This window comes from Adiantum capillus-veneris, chromosome 3, assembly GCF_014529385.1.
Source record: "Adiantum capillus-veneris isolate H3 chromosome 3, ASM1452938v2, whole genome shotgun sequence".
In the NCBI taxonomy this organism is placed as follows: Eukaryota; Viridiplantae; Streptophyta; class Polypodiopsida; order Polypodiales; family Pteridaceae; genus Adiantum; species Adiantum capillus-veneris.
In genome coordinates, this window is record NC_140933.1 from 55,469,392 (window position 1) to 55,481,029 (window position 11,638).

Sequence of the window (11,638 nt, forward strand, 5' to 3'; positions counted from 1 at the left end):
GGATCGGTGGAGGTGGGGACACTAACGAGGGAGCTGGCGGCTGAGGCGGTGTCTCACAAGTCGATCGGCCTGGTGGTGTGCTACATTGCCAATGATGCCTACATGCAATATAAACATACGGCATATGAGATGAGATCTCTTAAAAACTACTTGATATTTAATCCATAATCACCATAATCGATATACTCCGAGACTGATGGCCACTAGCTTGTGAATAAGGTGTCACCTAAGTACTAGGAGGTACATTAGGAGTAAGCCCCCGTTGACTCTCATGATGTGATGTACCTAGAATAGGAGTCCTAAGAAAACAACGACATCAAGGGAATACATATATTAAGATTTATATATTAAAAAAATAATGATATTACTACTTTATCAATAGAGAAGATTACCGATGTGCTATGGTCTGGTCTACATGAGAGGAAGTCTCCACTCTTGTGTGTGGCTGGGAGGATGTACCCTCTCCAAGACGTATGGGCAAACTGAATCGCCCAAGCTCGATGGAGCTGTCTAAACTGGCATCATCCATCTCCATATAATGTGACATAGCCTCCATCAAAACCTCTTCTGATAGTCCAGTGGTACGTAGAAAAGTCCTGATGAACGTCAACTTCACTCTATGACCATGGTCACTCATTGTATATGTATATTTAAAACAAACTATATGTTAGACTAACAAAAACATCATATCTGCATGTACTGTCAATGCAAGTAAAATTATTAATAGATCAAGAATCTACAGATGAGGTTGAAGCAGCCATGAATGGAGTGGACTACAACAAAATAGATCAAACAAAAATGCTACAGTTGCTTCAAAAGGTTATGAATCAAATGCAAGATCAGGTAGCAAAACTGAAAGAGAAACACGCTCAAGAACAAATTCAATGCAAGAGTAAGCTACATGAGCGATTTGATGGTTTGTGGTCGAATGCAGCATGAGCTTATAACCATATGGCAGATGTGGAGAAAATGAAGCAGATCTTCATGTATTCTTGGAACTTGGACTCAACCTGAGCTATATGATGTTGTTGGCAGTGCTTCCGGTTTCGCTTTTTCTGCCCATGGCCACTCTCACATGGTATCAAACGCTGAGGTTCTTCTCCTAAGCCAACAATCCCTTGCTGATTGCTTCTGTCGCAAATAACTCCCTCAAAACTCAGATCGCTCCCCCTTGGTGGCTGTGTTTTCTGCAAACAACCAGCGTTTTCACCTCTTAGGCTGCGTTTCCTGTGCTATGGAGCCAAATCCGCCATTGCTCCTCCCTTCTCTCGCATCCTCGAAGGGATTGCCCCAGCTCAGCCCTAAGATCTTGTTCTTTGCGGACAACACACAAGACTTGCCTAATCTGCACCTTTGTGTTAACTCTCAGCCCTTGCATTAATTGCATACGGGCACCGGTTTGACAAAAGGACGCTTCTTTTGGAGCATGTGAAGGAGGACCCGCAATTGGAGAGGGGAAAATCAGCCCCATCAAGCGGCATAAGGGACCTGCGTTTTTAGCCTGGAGAGGGGGATGTTAGGCTTTCTACCTCTGATCTTGCCTTCGACTTCCCAGCTTTGCATCCGATGCATTGCCGGCCTGTATCCTCTTCACAAGACACTGTTTCCAGCCTTAAAACCTTGTTGTTTTTCCTCTGTTTTCAGCCCTTTGACGGTTGTGTATGAGAGATCCACACCCCATCAAGCCTCTCCTTTACTACGACATCTATCGGAGGCCAACGGAAGCGCTAAAATCTGCGTTACAATAGCGCTTTTAGCCCCTCGGAGTTGCAGTTTTCGGTGGATAGCAGTAGCTTGGCTGGTGTTTTCCATAGAGGATGATGCTACCTCCTGGTAGGACATCATCCAGTGGTGTTCATTGCCATCTTATCTTGACTGCTCAGCACAGGTTGGCTTTGATATCTGCTTGAGTAGATATGTATGCTAGGTTTAGTTGTAGAAGCATGAAGACTAGGAAAGTTTTGGTGAGCCATCTTGCTATAAAGGTAACCTTCACACAGCTATTGATCAGGACAAAAGGTGGTGCTATAGGCAAGACGATGTTTGACAATATGTTCCGTAGATGCATGACCTACAGTGTGTGAGCTTGATGTTGGCAGAGGTGAGAGCATTTTTTTAGATTCCAGCCCGTCTTGTTGTGGTCCTCATCGTCATCGACATCGTCGGCAGGTCCATAACATTGTAGAGATTGTGCAATCAATAGTAGACCGCTCTCACCGTAGAGAGTGGGGCCTTCAGAGGAGGGTTTGACAACTTTTTTGGTGTCGTATTCTTGTCTCTCTAGCTCTCAGTCTTAACACCTTCATGCACAATGTTTACCACTTTGTTTGTGTCCCTCTCTCATTAAAGGAATGAAAGGCTCTCCCTTCCGTAAGTAAAAGGAACCTTGAGCACGATTGGATCACTCATCTTGAGCAAAGCTCTCATATTCGGCAATAACATTGTGTCCGATGAGCACGATATGTATGAGCATTGTAATGAGCCTAGTGTTGACATTACATCAAAGAAGCTGGATGAATATTTTGTTGTGGACAAGGTTCTAGAAGCAAACAAACATGGTTTGCAAGACCAGGTTTAAGACGACACATGTCATGAGGGATTTGAAAGTGCAATAGAACCTTACAATGAGGAGAGTAGACATGTTTGCAAAGGATTGGGGATTTTAAATCATGCCATAGGATTTGACTATCTAGAGATGCCTATCATATGCTGTAAAGATAGAGGGGGTGACGATGTTCTGTTGCAAATTAATGTCAGATCCAGGAGTTTGCAGGTCATGTTAAATAAAGAAGGATGTAATCTTAACTATAATTTTGGGAAGTTTCTTATAACTTCTTTTGATCTAGGTTGAGCTGAATGCAAGAGTAAGCTACATGAGCAATTCGATGGTTTGTGGTCAAAATGCAGCACAAGCTTATAACCATATGGAAGATGTGGAAAAAATGAAGTAGATCTTCATGTATTCCTGGAAAGGACTCTACCTGAGCTATATGCTGTTGTTGGCACCATTATAGTTGATGCTCATGCTTCTGCTTCCGCTTGTGCTACCCACTCTCACATGGTATCAGACGCTGAGGTTCTTCTCCTAAGGCAGCGATCCCCTGTTGATTTCTTCTGTAGCTAAGAATTCCCTCAAAATTGAGATTTCCCCCCTTGGTGGCTGCGTTTTCTGCAAACAGCCAGCGTTTTCACCTCTCAGGCTGCATTTTCTGTGCTATGGAGCTAGATCAGCCATCGCTCCTCCCTTCTCTCTCATCCCCAAATGGATTGCCCCAAATCAGCCCTAAGATCTTGTTCTTTGTGGCCAACACACAAGCCTTGCCTAATCTACACCTTTGGGTTAACTCTCCGTCCTTGCGTTAATCGCATACATACACCGGTTCTACGAAAGGACACTTGTTCTGGAGCATGTGAAGGAGGACGCGCAATTAAAGAGGGAAAAAGTAGCCCCATCAAGCGGCGCAAGGGACCTGCGTTTTTAACTTGGAGAGGGGGATGCTAGGCTTTCTACCTTTGATATTGCCTTCGACTTCCCGGCTTTGCATCCGGTGCATTGCCAACCCGTATCCTCTTCACACGACATTGTTTCCAGCCATAAAACCTTGCTGTTTTTTCTTTGTTTTCAGCCCTTCAACCACTGTGATACAAGAGATCCACACCCCATCAAGCCTCTCCTTCTCTCCGACATCTATCAGGGCCGAATGGGCCCGTTGAAATCTATATTACAGCAGCATTTTCAGCCCCTTGGAGTTGCCATTTGGGTGGACAGTAGTACCTTGACTTGTGCTTTCCAAAGAGGATAATGCTACCTCATGGCAAGACACCATCCAATGGTGTTCATTGCGTTCCTCTTTTTGACTGCTCCAGCATAGGGTGGATTTGACATCCACTTGAGTAGATATGTATGCTAGGTTTAGTTGTAGCAACATGAAGACTAGGAAATTTTTGGTGAGCCATCCTATCATAAAGGTAACCTTCACAAAGCTATCGATCAAGGCAAAAAGTGGTGCTTTAGGCAAGATGATGTTTGACAATATGTTCGCTAGATGCACAACGGACAGGCTTTCTTGCCATGTTCACGTCCATGTCGACTCTGCACTTATGTTCACATGGGTTTTGCTTTCAGAGTAAGGCCAATTTGATGTGGCTCAGCTTTGCCTGCAATTGATGCAGGATCATGAGCCGGAGTTAGATTGTTGGCGATCTCATAGAGGTTGTAGGCTTCAATGAGATCGAACATGGTGTGAGATTGATGTCGGTAGAGGTGAGAGTGTTTATTCATATTCCAGCCCATCTCGACGTTGTCCTCATCGTCGTCGACATCGTCAGCAAGTCCATAGCATTGTAGAGATTGTGCAATCAATAGTAGACCGATCTCTCCATCAAGAGTGAGGCCTTTGGAGGAGGGTTTGACAAATTTTCTGGTGTCGTATTCTTATCTCTCTATCTATCAGTCTTAGCACCCTCATGCACAGTGTTTACCACTTTGTTTGTGTCCACTTGCACTCTCTCATTAAAGAAAAATAAGGATCTCCCTTCCGTAAGTAAAAGGAACCTTGAGCACGACCGGATCACTCATCCTGAGTAAAGCTCTCATTTTCGTTGCACCTAACATCCACATTCGCCATACCCATTAGCAAGCACCATATGCAAGACATGGTTGCCAAATTCGGCATATAACATGTCAAAGACAAATTTATGCCTCAACCCTTCTGTATGCAGCACATCTTTGACCTAAAATATCACATTAGGCATACATTTCCATAGCCACTAGGCTGCCCAGGGACTCCATACCTGCTCTAGCCTTCTGCACTGCACCTCCCTACAGCCTTTGCTTGGCATAGACAACTTTCCATCTTGGACCAACTTTGGCTGCACCAACGTCCCCAATATGGATTTTTTGAAATATTGAGGAGTCTTGGGAAATCCTTGCCTCACGAAGTGGGAATTATTATCTGGGGGGAATAATGACTTCCTAAGAGAAAAATATGAGCCTGCACAATATCCCTTGTAATTGATTGGGTGATATATGTGCCAGGATAATGCATGTGTGTATGTTTATTTGTGTCTGTCTGTGTTTCTGTGTGTCCACATACGTGATATTAAGGTCCTACTACCAAATTTAGATAAAACTAAAATGAATAGATAAATAGACAAGTGTGTGTTTCAAGGTAGGCTCATGCCATCTCAAGGAAGTGTCATAGAATGTTTGCAGACGACATACCTAAAAGGTTTCTTATACGCACATGTGACGAGAGAGAGAGAGAGAGAGAGAGAGAGAGAGAGAGAGAGAGAGAGAGAGAGAGAGAGAGAGAGAGAGAGAGAGAATGGAAGGAGGCAAGAGAGACTCATGGAAATCTTGGAGGATTATGAGAGAGTGTAATGGGAAGCATGGTTATGGTTATGGTTCTGGTCATGGCTTCTCTTAGAGAGGAGGTGTGTGTGTGTGTTTTGCAAAAGTCTTGGCTATTCCTTCCTCAAGCTTCTCTACAACTTATTCTGTAGTTGCATCATAAAAATGGAGGAGATAAGTGAAAAATGAGAAGAGAAGCCCTCTTTCTATGCACATTTTATATAAGTGATTTCACTTATCTTGATAGCTTATCTTCCTTATCATGATAACTTATTTTATTGATAAGAACTCTCTGAACAAGTTACTTAGTCACCTTATCCTTATCTTTTTTTTTTCTTATCTCTTCTTTTCCCTTATATTCTCTTTTTACTTTTGAATACTGTTTTCTTCAAATGAAGTGCTAAATTCTTATGCATTGGTTATGCCTATGCTCCCATGGGGGAAACCTAAAGTGTCTCAAGAGTAAACTAGGGTCCTCTCATCTAACCCAAATTGATCCAAAGAATTTTTTTCTTTCCGTTTTAGAAGTCAATGTCTTAGATATGGTGTTCAAAAGTAAGGGCTAGGAGGAGGCTCTTACAATGACACAACCCATACTCCTCATCTTACCTATAATGCATGCTCAAAGGCACACACATCACATTGTAAAATACCTTGCCCATCATTCTGAAGCGCAAAAACTTTACTGCTATTACTAAAGGCATCAATAGCCCTCCAATCCCATAGACTTTGGGAGGTCATTGTTTATGTTTCCAAAAAGTACATGACCAAGGAATAAGAGTAAAGCACAATCAAAATCTTGAGCACAATATTGAGACTAAATTATTATTGTATCACAAAGCCTGCAATTGCCTTACTTTGGCTAAATAGATTCACCCCATGCGAATCCCCTTTAATCACGGTACACTCATCAAAGGAGGAAAATTTCAAAACCTCCTCATGGAAAGTGACCCACATCACACTACCCATCCCTCTCTTATTTTAGGTTTTAAATGGAAAACAAAACATGGTTTTGAGGAGGCCAACATGTTGGGCATTCCCACTTGCTCAAAGAAAACATGTAGGTTAAGATCAACAATGCCCATTGTCATACATAAACCAAGTAAATGGTCATCCTAGCCCATTGGATCTACATCATCATGAGTGGACATGGAACCTTATGTATGGAGATAGTCTTGTGCAAACTCATACTTTGTGTACATCTTGTGTTTGCTAGCTAATATGCTCAAAACTTAAGAGCCTTATATGGGTCCATCACCTTGAATTATTCGGGAATACAAGCTTGACCCTTCACCTTGTGTATTCAATGTGTGTTTCTGGTTGTGTTTTGTGTTTGTGTGTGTGTGTGTGTGTGTGTGTGGACATGAATGTATGGTATATGAGAGACTGCACCTTTGTGTGTGTGTGTTTTTTTTTAAATTGATTATCTAACAATAGTTTTATTATAAAAACTATTGAACCATGCAATAGGACTAGAGACCAAATGATGTGATCATGAAAACTAAAGAAATATGCATTAATAGGAGACAAGAAATAACCTATACACTTCACCAAGATAAGTCTACAATTTACATTTAGTCCTGATAGTATTGATAGTATGACACAATTTGTAGTACTTGTGAATATGTAAACTTATGGAAGAGGTGTAAACAAGGGATATCTATAAAAAAACAAACGAGCGATGGATGATCTCTTGCTATTGTTGCAATTGTTATCGTAGTCTCAAGGAAGGAACCTCTTACCTGCCACCATCCAAAAAATGCACATCCATCAGTATTGGCATTAATTAGGAAGACAGGTGTCAAGGACCCCTTCCCCTTGTTATCGGTGTCAAAATTACAACAAACACTAACAACTTAGCATAGATCAAGTACTATGCTTAGAGATTGATTAATATATTTACAATAGTGTATGTACTCTAAAAAAAATCGAACAACATCTCCTTTGTAATCTGGATCAAATTTAAAAAGTCCAATTCAATTCCATCTCATCTGAGATGCCACATGAGGATTAAAGCCCTTTTTAGAAACCTAGGAATGATTTCAAAGTAATTTATGGTTTTGAGATCACCAATATACACTTACCTTGGTAAGGGTTGCAAATTCACCATATCTATTTTCATTAGGTATTTGTATACACGATCTACCAAAAGACTGTCAATGCCATGTCTCTACATATCAACGATAGCTAACAAAAATCTACCATGCAAGGGTAACATTACTAACCAAAGCTAAGGTCACGTAAAATCGTAACATAACTAGTCATTTACAATCTGTTGTTGATAGACCTCGTCATTTTTTCCATACCTTAGAAAAGGATATTTCACTCAAGAATATTTGAAAACCTCAATTAGTTGTATACCATGCAGGTAGATTATCATACTAAGAAATTGTATCTTACAACATAAGATACAACGTAATAGGGTAGCTAGCACTAAAGCTGGGATGTCTAGCAAGCCTCCAACAAAAATCAATACTAGGTGAGTTGAATTTCTTGAGTCATACTTAGTTATATCTATAAATAAGACCAAATACAATCCCAAGTCTATTAAAGAGTCACTAAGAATTCGCAATCGCATGATTACTCGGTAAGGAATTGTTATAAATTTGATAGAATTCATCTACAAAAGAGACCAATTTTCAAATTTGACATATCTCTACTCAAGAGAGACTTCACATGAGAATTTTACTGAAAGTATATCATATGATACTATAAGGCACCCAATCCTTATTCAAAATTCTTTTGTTTGTGTGTGTGTGTGTGTGTGTGTGTGTGAGAGAGAGAGAGAGAGAGAGAGAGAGAGAGAGAGAGAGAGAGATAATTTTCATACTTATAATTCAGATTCTACCAAAAATATTTATCCCTGTAAGGATGAGAGTAATTCAACAATGTTACAAAATTTAAAGCCAAATAGATAAAGGCCATATGACTATGCCAATGGGGATGTATGCACTAATAATAATCTCATGAATTGACCATGCGACTGTATGTGTGTTTGTATAATTGTGCTAGATGAAGATCCTTTTGTTTAGAATCACACAATGTTTTCCGCATCCTACCATAAAATTTGATGGTTAAAAGGAGCTACCAAAAACCTGTTTTAATTTGAACAAAGTAAATCCAACGTGATTGTGGAGACTTATTTTGTGAGGGCAAGGCATAACTCTTGTTGGTGGGACATATGTATGATACAAAAACACCTTTCTCTTGCTTGTCTTTGGATGATGTGTTGACTCAAACTTGATGCGTTTCACACCTTCTTTTGTGTATGTTCAGGTGTGTGTGTGTGTTTGCCCGGGGGGGGGGGGGGGGGGGGGGGGGGGGATGTAGTGCATGAGCACATATGTGTCTAGTTGTTCTAAAATACAAAAGCACAAAAGAACCATAAAGTTCAAAAGACAGCGGGCTTTAGACAAGTGACTAGGGGTAGCACAAAAAAAAATTCATGTTAGAATTATTTTTGTACATTACAATAAGAATGAGGTCTCATTCTAGTAACAAAGTAAAAAGGAACAATTGTACTGTTAGCTTCAAAAAGTGGGATTAGTTTGATATATGAAGGATGGACAAAAGCAAAGCTAAAGAGATTCCAAGAAAGGATAGAGTCCTCACCTGCATCCATTCAAACAATACAATAGATATATTAGCCTTGAATGTGTTTTAGTCGTGTCAATGGAATGTATCAGTCGTTATCTATCTCCAACTTACAATCTTTTTAACCTAAACCATCGTCCAAAGTAATCATAAATTTCAAATTTTCTTGGTAAAAATGTGCGTTTTTGTTCGTTTTAAGTGCATTTTACTCCTTGCGCATAAAAAAGGTCATCACTCCTTTAAGATGGAAGCAATTATCATAGTTTGTATAGATAAGGTCATTATAAAGTCCAATCTTTTTGAAACCTTACATAAACATTACCATACATATCATTCTGATCAAAAGTCCACCACCCCTTTTGGTCTAAGTGTTTTATTCCTAGTTTCAGGCCCAAATTATTTTGTACCTTTACATCAGTCCTAACATACTACTGTATGTACTTTTAGAGCGTAGTGAAATTTTTCCAAGAAATTATCAATACTAACCAAGTGTTTGTGGCTCCATTCTAAAACATCTAACTCTGTAGCCACTTCCTAGTGTATCAAACAAGACTTGCATTATATCTAAAAAAATGCAATTTTCAGCTCGTTTTAGTCAAAACACCAACATGCAGATACTTCAAAAAACAAGATACTTCAAAAATTGACCCCAAGTGCCTTAACACTAGGTTGGTAACCTAACAAAACATAAAAGTGTCTTTTCATGGTTTTGAAAAAAACATCCAAAACCATAGTAGATCCACTCATTTTGTAAAATCCTTTCATGAGGTTATAGTTCAAGGCCTACTACACATGGAAAAAATAAGAGACTTGTAAAATTTCTCATCTTTTGGTCACACCAAGCCTCCAAAGTTGATGGACCAGTACATTTTCATCAAAACAGTCATTTCTTACGTTTTTTTGTATAAAAATAAGATTAGGGATTTTTGTAGGACTTGAGATAAATTCCCTTGTTAACTTCAATGGGTTGGTGATCAGAACATATGATTGCTTCTCACTCACTATTTTTTGTTTTGCCAAAAGAAATAGGTACAAAAAAGTTGAATTTTTACCATTCTGCAAACCTATCATCAAAGTTTCTATAGCCACACTGAATACAAATAATATATGCATGTTTTCTTAGTTCCCTATTGTCCTTTAGGTTCACAAGGAGCCATGGAGCATGTCAAAAGAATAATACATCTCTTACCAAGGGGAATCTTGGGGACAAAGATGAAGTGCTAAATATAGCAAACATGAAAAAACTGGGTTCAACATTATGAGTTGTAGAATCCCATAGAAACTATTGAATATCTAGCCAAATTTGATCCTTATGACTAGATATGGTTACTACCTACAAAATGCATATAGTTGTCATAAGAAACTAGCAATATTGAAAAAGCTATACTTGATATACTAGAATGTTTTGTTTTCTTCTATAATAGAAAAAACCAACCATCGTTGTGTACTATGAAAAATAGGGTATTAGGTGCCCAAAAACTCAAGGAATATTAGCTTTATGTTACAATATGGGACATAGAAAATCAAAACTACATTTGGATATCATGAAAGCCACCAAAAAAATCATAGAAGAGCTAAAATTGGCTAAAAAACAGGATTTGACAATTTTTGTAATTTGGTCATAACTTACAACTTTAACATTTATTTCTCCCTAGAAGCATCATGACATGTTGAGGACTACTAAAGATAGTTCTCTAGCATTATAGACCTCACAAACATGAATTCTAGAGTGGTATAGTTGCAAAAAGTTGAAAAAAGCCAAAAACAAGACCCGTTTTTTCACACAGTTTAGGTTGTGAAATGTTGTGCAAGGACAAGATTAAAGATGGAATGTATATTCCAAAAAAATGTCAAGTTTTTTTCAGCTCATGAGACAACTTTCTAGATAGATAGCACCTCAAAATCCATTTTGAAACTCTTGACATAATTCAAGGAAAATGGTCACTTAACAGGACATAAAAGTGTCACATTACCAACCTAGTGTTAAAACCCTGCCTTATTTCTTTATATAACACAAGAATCCCTAAGAATGAGGTATATTAACCAGTGCATTGTCAAGCATGGTGAAAATAGCAGCACTAGTATGCAAACCACCCGACAGAAAACAAGTAATGCGGCTAGAGCCATTTGGATTGGGTGTACTACAACTTAACTCGGAAAACTACTACAAAGTTCCACTACGTTGCCTATCAAAACCAGGGGTATCCAATTCTTAAACCCCCTTCTTTTTTACCAGAAACTCAGGCCAACCCCTCTTTTTTGGAAAAAATCGTATCAAGACAGTTGATCAATGCTAGAAAATGAAAAAAAAACCTGTGGTTAGCAACATAGAAACGCCATCACCTACCAAAAATTGGCATATGGAGGACTAAGCCCTATGTGCCTTTTAAACTTTTAACAAACCATAAGCCATTGCATGGAGTAAAACCAGTAAAGTATCCTATACACTATGTAGAAAACCACACAAAAAACAATTGTAGAATACAGCATGAGCCAATTGTGTTGTAGACCTATCTAATAGAACAAGATTCCAAGCCCACTATTCAAAAAAAAATAACAGTTCTATAGCAATCTTGCTCTATGAAAACTTACCAGAGTCCTATCATACTGGAAATATTACCAATCATTCAAATGAGTAAAAACAACTGTAGTAAATCAAGAACCAGGCATGTTCCAGTAAGGTACCATCCT

The 11,638-nt window shown here is 39.1% G+C and overlaps 1 pseudogene; it reads left to right on the forward strand.

Moving 5' to 3' along the window:
• Positions 1-705: 705 nt before the first annotated feature.
• LOC147460948 (uncharacterized) lies at positions 706-3,014 on the forward strand (annotated as a pseudogene).
• The last annotated feature ends 8,624 nt before the right edge of the window (positions 3,015-11,638 follow it).